At 41.2% G+C, this 15058-nt stretch overlaps 1 pseudogene; it reads left to right on the top strand.

The window, feature by feature from the left end:
• Positions 1-4510: 4510 nt before the first annotated feature.
• Positions 4511-5438, top strand: LOC110131861 (olfactory receptor 52B4-like; annotated as a pseudogene).
• Positions 5439-15058: the final 9620 nt, after the last annotated feature.

Here is a 15058-nt window from a genome sequence, read left to right as displayed (position 1 = left end):
TATGGCTTTTCCAGTAGTCATGTATGAGAGTTGGACTATAAAGAAAGCTGAGCACTGAAGAATTGATGCTTTTGAACTGTGGTGTTGGAGAAGACTCTTGAGAGTCCCTTGGACTGCAAGGAGATCAAGCCAGTCAATCCTAAAGGAATCAACCCTGAATATTCATTGGAAGGACTGATGCTGAAGCTGAAGCTCCAGTACTTTGGCCGCCTGATGTGAAGAACCGACTCATTTGGAAAAGACCTGATGCTGGGAAAGACTAAGGGCAGGAAGAGAAGAGGGCAAAAGAGGAGGAGATGGTTGGATGATATCACTGACTCAATGGACATGAGTTTGAGCAAGCTGCAGGAGATAGAAAAGGACAGGGAAGCCTGATATGCTGCAGTTAATGGGGTCGCAAAGAGTTGAATGTGACATAGCGACTGAACAACAAACAACAAGACCTCATCCTGGGCCATAAAACACACCTTAACATACTTTAAAAATATCAGTCTTATAAAGTATATTTTCAGACCAGAAATCAATGACAGAAAACTTGAAAATATTCAAATAGTTACAGGTTAAACAGCATACTTCTAAAAAACACATGCATTAAAAAAATTTCAAGAGAATATTTTTCATATAGGAGAGATTCTTGAGAATAAAAAGAATTTATACTTAACTTGTTTCTGACCAGGTTGAATATCTAGGAAGTAATAAGAAAATATGACTTATTATTACTAGGATCATTTATGTGTTTTATTACACTGGAAACAATTAAATGAAAATTTGTTAAATCAAGATACCAGTATGATTCAAATTTAACAGAAATGTTTATCTAGCAGAACTTGCTTATCTATAAGCTTAAGATAAGCTTATCTATAAGCACTTGCTTATAGATAAAAGACTATAAAGTCTATTTCATCAAAAATAATGATCCCCACCCCCCTCATGGCTCAAAGTATTGTACAAGACCACAGTGCCCATGGCAATGCTTAGCCATCAAAAACAACTAAGCAAGGGTGGAATTCTGACTGGTCTGGGAGTTTGGAGTTTAGTGACTCTGTGCTTGCCTATCAGTATAAGAGCCTCAGAAATAAGTCTGCAGTTCAGCAAAGTCAGGTTTCCTTTTTTTACCCATCTCGGTGAGGGACACAGCACACTAGAGGAACAGAGAGAGTGTCTGACCAAACAAATAAAAGTAAAAGGTAGAGTTATAGGACTTAGAAGTGGTTTATGAAAAATTGTGTGTATTTATATCAAAACAAACAGTTTTTTTTAAAAAAGGTGAGATTACTGTCTTTCTATGTCTTGGAAAAAGTAATGTAGGAAAGTGGGGGTGGTGGTTTAGTGGCTAAACTGTCTGACTCTTGTGGCCCCATGGACTGTAGCCTGCCAGGCTCTCTGTCCATGGAATTTCCCAGGCAAAAATACTGGAGTGGGTTGCCATTTCCTCCTTCAGGGGATCTTTCTGACCCAGGATCAAACCCTTGTCTCCTGCTTTGCAGGTGGATTCTTTACTGCTAAGCCACCAGGTAAGCCCATTCACTATAGTACTTACATAATTTGTGGAATATAAAGTTATTTCTAAGTTTAAAAATTTCATGTGTGCATTCAGGATGTGTAAGTTGCTCAGTTGTGTCCAACTCTGTGTGACCCCATGGACTGTAGCCCAACAGTCTCCTCTGTGCTTGGAATTCTCCAGTTTTAAAGACTACTGGAGTGGGTTGCCATTCCCTTCTCCAGGAGATCTTCCCGACCCAGGGATCAAACCTGGATCTCCTGTATTGCAGGCAGATTTTTTTTTTTTACCATCTGAGCCACTGGGAAGCCCACAAGAATTCAGGATGAGTAAATAAAATTACTTTAAAAGAATATACAAAAACATTAGCACCTTTTCTCTGACAACAATAAATGTGTATTTTTGGTGACTAAACAGTAAATGGAATGATACTCTAGGTTGGTGAATGAAACAAAGTGTGACACAAATATCAAGAATCATAGGTGATCTACCAACTGTACATGGATATTTTTGTACCCTTAGAAAAAAGTGGAAACATTGATGAATTGAAAAGATGAATGGTACAACTAGTCTAGAGATAAATATAAATCAACTCATCCTCACAAGAAAAACAAAAATATATAAATCATGTTTATATATAAATTGTATCCATTGATACAGAAGATTGAACATCACATTAATATTCATTAATTTAACTCAATATTTAATGGCAGTGTAGGTATTAAAATAGGACTGTGGAAAAGCTGGTTTTACTGGGAGAGACTTTTGTTGTAAAACATTCTAAAAATGAACACTCAGTGTGAAGTGGAGATTTACGCACATGGGGAGAGCAGGAGAGGAAGCAGAAGGGAAAGGCTGAGAGGAGGCATGGTGCATGGATGAGCTTGAGGACTGGGTCTAGGCCGTTTTGGAGGAGGCAAGGCTGGTGAGCCAGCTGTCTCTGGGGCTCTGATGTTAGTGCTTCCCTTACATGGCGAATCAACAGCCAAGTGTCCAGACCCCAACAAACTGACTTTCATCACCAATCATATGTCTGTTCCTGAAGACTCAGGAAAGGCTGATGAGTGAATTAGATGCCCGAGGGTGGGCTGTTTTCAGGACCAAGATAAAGACTGGGTTGGTCTTATGTCCTAGACAGGCCAGAGGGGACAAGCCTCTTGGAGGCTATTGACATATGTGCAGAATGCCTGGCAAAAATCAGAGGCATCACACTAGTTGATTACAGCCCATGTGGAGGGTGAGGCTTGGGAAGGGAAGTGGAGAGTCTATAGGCAGCTGAGGTTAATGAAGGTTTATAAAGAATGTAAAGTGATCCAATACATGACAAGGGTCCTAATAATTCGACCAGACATCAGAAAACAGAAGAGATATTAACTTAAGACTAAAGACCTTTCTTCAAATATGTGAAAAGCCCTGACAGTGACAGAGGTCTGTCCTAGACTCCTAAAAGAGGAGACAGGAAGTGGACCAGGAACCTCTCAGGCAGGTGTGACAAGAGAACTACGGGGCAGAAGCCTGCTGGACCTGTGTCAGACCAAGGTACTCTAACTTGGTCGGATGACCAACGTTACAGGGAAATTCACCACTGAGCTTCTTGACATTGCTGTTTGGCCCCAGTTTATAAAATTTTCTTTGTTCCTCGCTTTCCCCAATTACTTGGAGCTTTCATAATCTGCCCTCCAGACCAGTCCCGCCTTTGTTGATCTGTGTCCTCGTCCTCTTCCTTCCTGCCATTTTTCTGGTTTCCTTTCCTAATCACCTCGGAGTCACACGCTTTCCCTCACGTCCCTCTGCTGTCATCCCACCTGTTTTCCTGCAGCTCTGGCTGCAGAGAATCTTCTCCAGAGCAGCTGTGTGCCCTTGAGGAGAGAGGGCCCTGACTCAGCCAGCTCGCTGGACTCCTAGGATTGCTGAATCTGATGGCAGAACACTTTCTTCCAGCACTTGGAGGATGCAAGTCAGAGTAGACTTTACTCCTCAGGAAGAAACATCAGGAGTAAAGACTTATTTTTGATAATCATAAGATACAACTTAGCTACGGAGCTAGAAAGTTTAAAATACCCCTTTGTTAGGGGGAATTAACGTTTGTCTCCAATTCTTCAATTGACCTGCTTGTAGATTGGTTTTCTCTCAAACAAAAGGACTCAAGTAAATTACTATTTTTCTATATCCCCGGTTTGTAGTGTGGTACCTGAAAATTGTTTCTGCTTCCTGACTGACCAGATTAATGAATGAATGAATCAACACTAAGAACAAGATGACAATATTTCCACCTGCTGAAAAAAATCTTCCAGATGTCATGTCCAACCCTTCCTTATTGCAAATAGTAATAATTACCCTATTTTCCAATTTCAGTCACTTCTTAACTTAGTTCCCTAAAGTATGAGCCAGAGGAGTGCCTCATCTCAGACACACAGGCCCTGTCATGTTACCCCTTAAAATGTCTCTTGAATCCACTCACAAGTGTGTATGAGAGATTTCAAATCTCACATTCATCAATTAGGCCAAATCTCCTTTACTTCCACCTATCCTGCTTTTTTCAGTATCCTCTATGCACAGTCGCCTGGATCTGAACAAGCTGTGTTCATTAATATGATATACTTCTATCTGAATACCCACTTTTCCTCTATTGATTACTCTTTTTTTCATTCTTCTTCTTATGATAAACTAATCACCAAGGTGAAGTTCAAGTTCAAATTCAAGAAACCTCTTCTTACAACATTTCCAGATACATATAATGATTCCCGCTTATGTTCATAATTCTCTGTTTGTAGGAGAAATATATACAATAGTATGTTTTATTTGATTATCTGGAAATATGCATATCTTTTAATGAGACTATCATTCATTGAAACAGAGACATATGCTGTTGACTTTTCATGTTTCTTATTTGCATGTTCACAGAAGATGGAGTGTGCGAGATATGCCAAAAGTCTGTGACTTCACAAAGAATATTCCAGGAAAATCTGGATTTTCATCTCTGTCTGCTCTGTCTGTGAGTATGAGGTGATGTCTCTAAAAGTGGCCCCAGATATGCTTGCCTTAAACCACACTGGTGTCAGTCACACAGTCTTCCGCTTGCTGGGCATCCCTGGCCTTGATGTCCAACACATGTGGCTTTCTATCCCCTTCTTCATTTCCTATGTCCTTGCTTTGTTGGGGAACAGTCTCCTCATCATCATCGTTACAAAGTGCAGCTTCCATGAACCCATGTACCTTTTCCTCTGCATGCTGGAACAGACCTTGTCCTCTCCATGTGCACTGTCCCTCAGGCATTGGCCAGCTTCTGGTTCCATGTTGGGGAGATCTCCCTGGATCGCTGCATCACTCAGTTCTTCATCGTCCATTGCACTTTCACGTTTGAGTCAGGGATTTTGTTGGTGATGGCATTTGTCATACACTGCCATACGCTACCCACTGAGATACAACTCTATTCTTACACATACACTGATTGGGAAAATTGGTGTTATCATCTTTCTGAGAAGTTATTGTATGATTTTCCCTATAGTGTTTCTTTGGAAAAAAGACTGACTTTCTGCCAAAATAATGTCATCCCACACACCTATTGTGAACACATTAGTTTGGCCAAATATGCTTGTAATGACATTCGAGTGAATATCTGGTGTGGACTCTCTGTCCTAATGTAAACAGTGGTTTTAGACACCCTGCTAATTTTTGTTTCCTACATGCTGATTCTCCATGCTGTCTTCCACATGTCTTCCCAAGACTCTCATCACAAGGCTCTCAACACATGTGGCTCCCATGTCTGCATCATCATTCTCTTTTATGGACCTGCCATCTTCACAACCCTGACTCAGAGGTTTGGTTGTCACATTCCACCTCATTCCACCACATCTTGTTGGCTAATGTCTGTGTTCTGGCTCCACCTGTGCTGAACCCCATCACTTATGGGATCAAGACCAAGCAAATCCAATAGCAGGTAGCCCACATATTTTTCCCAAAGCAGAAATAACTTTGGTGGACAAACAGTTTTCAGTTTTTGTAGTGATCTATGACGTGAGGTATAGAATTGGTGGGTGGAAATCCTGTGGTAAACTGGATACTAGAAAATAGCTTAGGGAATTCTATTTCCAGTGGAAGTTCACCAGGAAGTTTTCAGAATTTATATTTTCTGCTGTCAAAGCAACAGAGAATGTGTGTCATGTTTGACTGAGCAAACTTCATCCTACCCAGAACTTGTGGGTTTCCAAACTCATGTATCCTTCATATCACTAGATTGATTAGATGATGGATGAGTACTGTGTTCTGGCTTTTAATTTCTTCAACTATTTTTCTTGAGGTTCTCATCCTTTGAGATATCTTGAGTCATCCCTGAACATTCACATACAAAGGGTACAATTTTCCAGTTATGTAGGATGAATAGCTTCTAGAGATCTAATAGACATCATTTTAACTATAGTTACTAATATTCTTGGGTTGGCCAAGCAGTTTATTTGGATGTTCCTATATGATATTGGGCTTCCCAGGTGGTACTAATGGTAAAGAACCTTCCTAAGAGTGCAGGAGACATAAGAGATGTGGGTTTGATCCCTGGATTGGGAAGATCCCCTCCCTGGAGGAAGACATGGCAACCCACTCCAACATTCTTGCCTGGAGTATCCCATAGGAAGAGGAGATGGAAGGCCACAGGTCATAGGGTCACAAACAGTCAGACATGACTGAAGTGACTTAGCATGATCACCCACCTAGAGCCAGATATATTGGGATGCGAAGTCAAGTGGGCCTCAGGAAGCATCACTATGAACAAAGCTAGTGGAGGTGATGGAATTCCCGTTGAGCTATTTCAAATCCTAAAAGATTATGCTGTGAAAGTGCTGCACTCAGTTCAGTTCAGTTCAGTTCAGCCGCTCAGTTGTGTCCAACTCTTTGCGACCCCATGAATCTCAGCATGCCAGGCCTCCTTGTCCATCACCAACTCCCAGAGTTTACTCAAACTCATGTCCATCGAGTCGGTGATGTCATCCAGCCATCTCATCCTCTGTCATCCCCTTCTCCTCCTGCCCCCAATCCCTCCCAGCATCAGGGTCTTTTCCAATGAGTCAACTCTTCACATGAAGTGGCCAAAGTATTGGAGTTTCAGATTCAGCATCAGTTCTTCCAATAACACCCAGGACTGATCTCCTTTAGGATGGACTGGTTGGATCTCCTTGCAGTCCAAGGGACTCTCAAGAGTCTTCTCCAACACCACAGTTCAAAAGCATCAATTCTTTGGCACTCAGCTTTCTTTATAGTTCAACTCTCACATCCATACATGACCACTGGAAAAACCATAGCCTTGACTAGATGGACCTTTGTTGACAAAGTAATGTCTTTGCTTTTAAATATGCTGTCTAGGTTGGTCATAACTTACCTTCCAAGGAGTAAGCGTCTTTTAATTTCATGGCTGCAGTCACCATCTGCAGTGATTCTGGAGCCCCACAAAATGAAGTCTGACACAGTTTCCACTGTGTCCCCATCTATTTCCCATGAAGTGATGAGACCAGATGCCATGATCTTAGTTTTCTGAATGCTGAGCTTTAATCCAAATTCTTCACTCTCCTCCTTCATTTTCATCAAGAGGCTTTTTAGTTCCTCTTCACTTTCTGCCATAAGGGTGGTGTCATCTGCATATCTGAGGTTATTGATATTTCTCCCAGCAGTTTTAATTACAGCTTGTATTTCTTCTAGCCCAGCATTTCTCGTGATGTACTCTGCATATAAGTTAAATAAGCAGCCTAAATAAGACAATACACAGCCTTGATGTACTCCTTTTCCTATTTGGAACCAGTCTGTTGTTCCATGTCCAGTTCTAACTGTTGCTTCATGACCTGCTTACAGGTTTCTCAAGAGACAGGTTAGATGGTCTGGTATTCCCATCTCTGTCAGAATTTTCCACAGTGTATTGTGATCCACACACTCAAAGGATTTGGCATAGTCAATAAAGCAGAAATAGATGTTTTTCTGGAACTCTCTTGCTTTTTCGATGATCCAGTGGATGTTGGCAATTTGATCTCTGGTTCCTCTGCCTTTTCTAAAATCAGCTTGAACATCTGGAAGTTCATGGTTCATGTATTGCTGAAGCCTGGCTTGGAGAATTTTGAGCATTACTTTACTAGCGTGTGAGATGAGTGCAATTGTGTGGTAGTTTGAGCATTCTTTGGCATTGCCTTTCTTAGGGATTGGAATGAAAACTGATCTTTTCCCATCCTGTGAGCACTGCTGAGTTTTTCAAATTTGCTGGCATATTGAGAGCAGCACTTTCACAGCATCATCTTCCAGGATTTGAAATAGCTCAACTGGCATTCCATCACATCCACTAGCTTTGTTCATAGTGATGCTTTCTTTTTTTTTTTTTCCCCGTTTATTTTTATTAGTTGGAGGCTAATACTTTACAATATTGTAGTGGTTTTTGTCATACATTGACATGAATCAGCCATGGATTTACATGTATTCCCCATCCCGATCCTCTCTCCCACCTCTCTCTCCACCTGATTCCTCTGGGTCTTCCCAGTGCACCAGGCCAGAGCGTAGTGATGCTTCCTAAGGCCCACTTGACTTCACATTCCAGGATGTCTGGCTCTAGGTGAGTGATCACATCACTGTGATTATCTGGGTCATGAAAATCTTTTTTTTGTACAGTTCTTTTGTGTATTGTTGCCACCTCTTCTTAGTATCTTCTGCTTCTGTTAGGTCCATACCATTTCTGTCCTCTATTGAGCCCATCCTTGCATGAAATGTTCCCTTGGTATCTGTAATTTTCTTGAAGAGATCTCTAGTCTTTCCCATTCTGTTGCTTTCCTCTATTTCTTTGCATTGATCACTGAGGAAGGCTTTCTTATCTCTCCTTGCTATTCTTTGGAACTTTGCATTCAAATGGGAATATCTTTCCTTTTCTCCTTTGCTTTTTGCTTCTCTTCTTTTCACAGCTATTTCTAAGGCCTCCTCAGACCACCATTTTGCTTTTTTTGCCTTTCTTTTCCATGGGGATGGTCTTAATTTCTGTCTCCTGTACAATGTCACAAACCTCCGTCCATAGTTCATCAGGCTCTCTGTCTATGAGATCTAGTCCCTTAAATCTATTTTCCACTTCCACTGTATAATCATAAGGGATTTGATTTAGGTCATACCTGAATGGTCTAGTGGTTTTCCCTACTTTCTTCAATTTAAGTCTGAATTTGGCAATAAGGAGTTCATGATCTGAGCCACAGTCAGCTCCCAGTCTTGTTTTTGCTGACTGTATAGAGCTTCTTCATTTTTGGCTACAAAGAATATAATCAATCTGATTTCAGTGTTGACCATCCGGTGATGTCCATGCATAGAGTCTTCTCTTGTGTCATTGGAAGAGGGTGTTTGCTATGACCAGTGTGTCCTCTTGGCAAAATTTTATTAGCCTTTGTCCTGCTTCATTCTGTACTCCAAGGCCAAATTTGCCTGTTACTCCAGGTGTTTCTTGACTTCCTACTTTTGCATTCCAGTCCCCTATAATGAAAAGGACATCTTTTTTGGGTGTTAGTTCTAAAAGGTCTTGTAGGTCTTCATAGAACCATTCAACTTCAGCTTCTTCAGCATTACTGGTTGGGGCATAGACTTGGATTACCATGATATTGAATGGTTTGCCTTGGAAACGAACAGAGATCATTCTGTCATTTTTGAGATTGTATCCAAGTACTGCATTTTGGACTCTTCTGTTGACCATGATGGCTACTCCATTTCTTCTAAGGGATTCCTGCCCACAGTAGTAGATATAATGGTCATCTGAGTTAAATTCACCCATTCCAGTCCATCTTAGTTCGCTGATTCCTAGAATGTCAACGTTCACTCTTGCCATCTCCTGTTTGACCACTTCCAATTTGCCTTGATTCATGGACCTAACATTCCAGGACCTAACATTCAGAAGTGTGGTGGCTGCGATGGACTGTGCAGAAGCATGGCTGAGAGGAGCTACCCCACATCCAACATCAGGGGCGATGGCCAAGAGGAGCTACCCCACGTCCAACATCAGGGGCGATGGCCAAGAGGAGCAACCCCACGTCCAACATCAGGGGCGATGGCCAAGAGGAGCAACCCCACGTCCAACATCAGGGGCGATGGCTAAGAGGAGCAGCCCCACGTCCAACATCAGGGGCGATGGCCAAGAGGAGCTACCCCATGTCCAACATCAGGGGCGATGGCCAAGAGGAGCAACCCCACGTCCAACATCAGGGGCGATGGCCAAGAGGAGCAACCCCACGTCCAACATCAGGGGCGATGGCCAAGAGGAGCTACCCCATGTCCAACATCAGGGGCGATGGCCAAGAGGAGCAACCCCACGGCAAAGGAGTAGTGGCTGCATGGGAGCAGGAGGTCCGAGAGGAGCGACTCCACGCTCGAGGCCAGGACGGACAGCCGTGAGGAGATACCCCTCGTCCAAGGTAAGAGAAAGCCAAGTAAGATGGTAGGTGTTGCGAGAGGGCATCAGAGGGCAGACACACTGAAACCATAATCACAGAAAACTAGCCAATCTGATCACAGGACCACAGCCTTGTCTAACTCAGTGAAACTAAGCCATGCCGTGTGGGGCCACCCAAGACGGACGGGTCATGGTGGAGAGGTCTGACAGAATGTGGTCCACTGGAGAAGGGAATGGCAAACCACTTCAGTATTCTTGCCTTGAGAACCCCATGAACAGTATGAGAAGGCAAAATGATAGGATACTGAAAGAGGAACTCCCCAGGTCGGTAGGTGCCCAACATGCTACTGGAGATCAGTGGAGAAATAACTCCAGAAAGAATGAAGGGATGGAGCCAAAGCAAAAACAGTACCCAGTTGTGGATGTGACTGGTGATAGAAGCAAGGTCTGAGTGAGATTACGTCAATGCAAATTCTCTGCACAGCAAAACGAAAAACTCAAAGCATGGGATGAGAGAAAATTTTTTGCAGGACATACGTCTTGTGAGAGGTTATTATCTAAAATATGTAGGGAAATCATACAACTAAAAAAATATATATACAAACCACCTGATATAAAAAATGAGCATAGGAGTTGAATATACATTTTTCCAAAGAAGATATACAAATGGTCAACAGGTACATGTAAAGGTTCTCCATATCACTAACCATCAGAGAATGGAATTCAAAACCACAATCATTAGTCACTTCACACTTGCTTAAATGGCTATTTAATAAAAAAGAAAGAGCAAGCCATGGTGAAGATGTGGGAAAAAGGGAAACATTGTGTGCTGTTGTTGGAAATGTAAATTGGTTCAGTCACTGTGGAGAACAATCTAGAAGTTCCTTGAAAAATTAAAAATAGAACTACTACATGATCCGGCAAACCTATTCTGGATGTCTATCCAAAGTGATTGAAAATAAGATCTTCGCTCTGTATAATGGGCTCCAGTTTCATCCATCTCATTAGAACTGATTCAAATGAATTCTTTTTAATGGCTGAGTAATATTCCATGGTGTATATGTACCACAGCTTCCTCATCCATTCGTCTGCTGATGGGCATCTAGGTTGCTTCCATGTCCTGGCTATTATAAACAGTGCTGCGATGAACATTGGGAAAGACCATTACAGTATACTAACACATATATATGGAATTTAGAAAGATGGTAATAATAACCCTATATGCAAAACAGAAAAAGAGTCTCAGATGTATAGAACAGACTTGTGGACTCTGGGAGAAGGCGAGGGTGGGATGTTTCAAGAGAACAGCATCGAAACATGTATATTATCTAGGGTGAAACAGATCACCAGCCCAGGTTGGGTGCATGAGACAAGTGCTCGGGCCTGGTGCACTGGGAAGACCCAGAGGGATCGGGTGGAGAGGGAGGTGGGAGGGGGGACTGGGATGGGGAATACATGTAAATCCATGGCTAATTCATTTCAATGTATGACAAAAACCACTGCAATGATGTAAAGTAATTAGCCTCCAACTAATAAAAATAAAAAATAAAAAAAAAAAAGAAAATAAGATCTCGCAGAGATGTCTGTATTGTCATGTTCATTGCAACATTGTCCACAATAGTCATATACTGGAATATTATTCATCCATGAGAAGTAAGAAAATTCCACCATTTACAAATTCATGAATGGACACCATGCCAATCATAGGAGTACTAATGGGACTTCCCTGGTAGTTCAGCTGGTAAAGAATCCACCTGCAATGCAGGAGACCCCAGTTCAGTTCCTGGGTTGGGAAGATCTGCTGGAGAAGGGATAGGCTACCCACTCCAGTATTCTTGGGCTTCCCTGGTGACTCAGACAGTAAAGAATCTGCTCACAATGCAGGAGACCTGGGTTTGATCACTGGGTTGGGAAGATCCCCTGGAAGTGGGCATGGCAACTCACTCCAGTGTTCTTGCCTAAAGAATTCTGTGGACAGAGGAGGCTGATGGGCTACAGTCCATGGGGTTGCAAAGAGTCGGACATGACTGAAAGACTAAGAACACACACACAGGAGTACTAATACTGTATGATTCCACTTGCATGAGGTGTTTAAATAGTCAAACTCATAGAAGCAAAAGTAGAATGGTGGTTGCCAGGCACTGGGGAGAGAGGAAAATGGGGAACTGCTGTTGAGCGGATTATATTTTCAGTTATTCAAGACGAAAAATTCCTAGAGATCTGCTGAAAAACATTGTTCCTATAGTTAATGACACTGTACTATGTATTTAAAAATTTTTTTAAGAAGGTAGATCTCATGCTATGTGTTTTTTTCTTACTATAATAAAGAAAAACCCAATTGTTTGTTGTCTACAAGAAACGTATCACGACAGTACAGAACCAGTGGGTTAAATATAAAATGATGGTATAAGATATACCTTGCAAACACTAAACAAAAGAAAGCTGAAGTAACCCTACTAACTTGAGAAAAACTTACTTCAGAAAACGGGAAATTATCAGGAATAAAGGTGCATTATACAATATAATGATAGAATGGTCAATTCTAAAGAAGATGCAACAATTGAAATGTATTCAATATATGCCCCTGACAACAGAGGGTCAAAATATGTGAGCCAAAACCAAAGAATACTGCATGAAGAAAAAGAAAAATCCATTATTATAGTCGGAGGCATTATTACATTTCTTTCACTAATTGATAGACCAGGCAGGCAGAAAATCCATGAAAAATCAGTTGACAGGATAAAACTATGAACTAAGTTGATCTAGTAGACATTTTTGGAATACTCTTTTCAATCATAGCCAAACAAAGACTATTTTTAAGCTTACATAGAATATTCACCAGGCTATACACCATTCTGGGCTAACATACATTAACATATTTTAAAAATATCACTCTTATATATTCTCAGACCAGAAATAAATAACAGAAAGATAGCTTGAAAATATCTAAATACCTAGAGATTAAGCAACATACTTCCAAATAACATGTGGGTTAAAAATTCTTAGATTATTTTTCATATAGGGGAGACTCCTGAGGATAAAAAAATTTAACTTGTTGCTGACTAAGTAGAATATATATGAAGCATTAAGAAAATACACATCATCAATATTAGTATCATTTATGTATTTTTATTACATTGAATTAAATGAAAATTTGTTAAATGAAGACATCAGTGTGAGTTAAAATTTTACTTAAATTTTTTATCTAGCAGAGCTTTCTTTATAAAGTTTATTTTGACAAAAAATAATGATTTTTTTCTCCTATGGCTCAAAGTACGTGATCACAGTGCCTATGGCAATGCTTAGCCATTAAAAATGATTAATCTTGTGTAAAATAATTCTAACAAGGCTGGGAGGTTGGAGATCAGTGACACTGTTCTTGCCACATCAGTGTAAGAGCCCCAGAAATAAGCCTATTGTCCAACAAAGTCAAGCTTTCAGTTACCTAGCTCAGTGAGGGGAACTGCCCACTAGAGAAACACTGGCGTATGTGAACAAACAAATTAAAAGGTAGAGCTATAAGACTTAGAACTGGTTTCTGAAAAGCCTGTCTATTTATAGCAAAACACATGTTTTGAAGGTGGATTATGCCATCCTTTGTCTTGAAAAAAAATCTACAAATATACTTTTATAGTTTATTGAATATAAACTTATTTCTAACTTAAAAAGTTTATGAATACATTCAGGATGAGTAGACAAAATTGCTTTCAAAAAATATACAAAAAGAATTAGCATTTTTTCCCTCAACAAGCATAAATGTGGATTTTTGGTGATTAAGCAGCAAATGGAATGATACTCTAGGCTGGCAAACAAAATAAAATGTGTCGCAAATGTCAAGTGTTCTAAAAATTGTGCATGAACATTTTCATATGCTCTAGAAAAAATGAAGACTCATTATATATAACTCTAAAACATGACTCTTAAAACTACTGATAAAGTGAAAAAGGGGAAGTGTTAGTCGCTCAGTCATATCTGACTCTTTGCGACCCCATGGACTGTAGGCCTGCCAGGCTCCTCTGTCCATGGAATTCTCCAGGCAAGAATACTGGAGTGGGTTGCCATTCCCTTCTCCAGGGGATCTTCCTGACCCAGGGATTGAACCCAGGTCTCCTGCATTGCAGGCAGATTCTTTACCATCTGAGCCACCAGGGAAGTCACTACTCTATGGATAAATATAACTCAAATCATCCTCATGTGAAGAATAAAAATTGAAAATCATCTTTACATACGAATTGTGTGTATTTGATAGAGCAGATTGAAAATAACTTTGATTTTTGTTAATTTAACTCGGTATTCAATGGTAGTATAAGTATTAAAACAGCACTGTAGCAAAGTTGCTGGTTATGCTGGAAGAACTTTTTGGTAGTAAAACATCCTAACCAGTGTGAGGAGGAGATCGGGGCACGTGGGGAGAGAAGGAGAGGAAGCAGGAAGGAAGGGCTGAGGGGTGCTGCGTGGATGGACTGAAGCCTGGATCTAGGCCGTTTGGGAGGAGGCATGGCTGGTGGAGACAGCTGTCGCCAGGGCCCTAATGTAAGTGTTTCTGGCAAGGGCTGTCCTGACAGACGATAAGTAGCTAAGTGTCCAGACCCCAACAAGCTGACTTTGATCATCAGTCTTATGTCTGTTCCTGAAGACTTAGGAAAGTCTTAGGTGAATTAGATGCCCAAGGGTGGGGTGGTTCCAGGACCAAGGTAAGGACTGGGCTGGTTTTATGTCCCTGACAAACTAGAGGGGACAAGCTATTTACATATGTGCAGAAAGTCTGGCGGAGACCAGAAGCATCAAACTGGTTGGTTAGTGGAAATCAGCTGCTCTCGCTGGAGAGAACCTTAAAAGCAGCCATGTGTCCTTGGGGAGAGAGTGCCCTGACCCAGGCAGCTGACTGGACTCCTAGGATTGCTGACTCTGATGGCAGAACACTTTCTCCCAGCATCTGGAGGATGGGAATTGGAGTCAGTTTTCCTCCCCAGAAAGAAACCAGGGGCACCAAGAGGTTACCAGGAGTAAAGAGTTAATGTTAATAAGCATAAGATACAACTTAGCTACAGAGCTAGAAAGTTTAAATACCCCTTTGTTAGGGGGAATTAACATTTGTTTCCAAGTCTTCAACAAATCTGCCTACAAATTTGGTGTTATCTAGGACCAAGGGCCCATAGGACTCAGAT

This window comes from Odocoileus virginianus, unplaced genomic scaffold (genome assembly GCF_023699985.2).
Source record: "Odocoileus virginianus isolate 20LAN1187 ecotype Illinois unplaced genomic scaffold, Ovbor_1.2 Unplaced_Contig_30, whole genome shotgun sequence".
Taxonomy (NCBI): Eukaryota; Metazoa; Chordata; class Mammalia; order Artiodactyla; family Cervidae; genus Odocoileus; species Odocoileus virginianus.
Note: the sequence above shows the minus strand (reverse complement) of the source record. Positions and strands in the feature narration are given on the sequence as shown.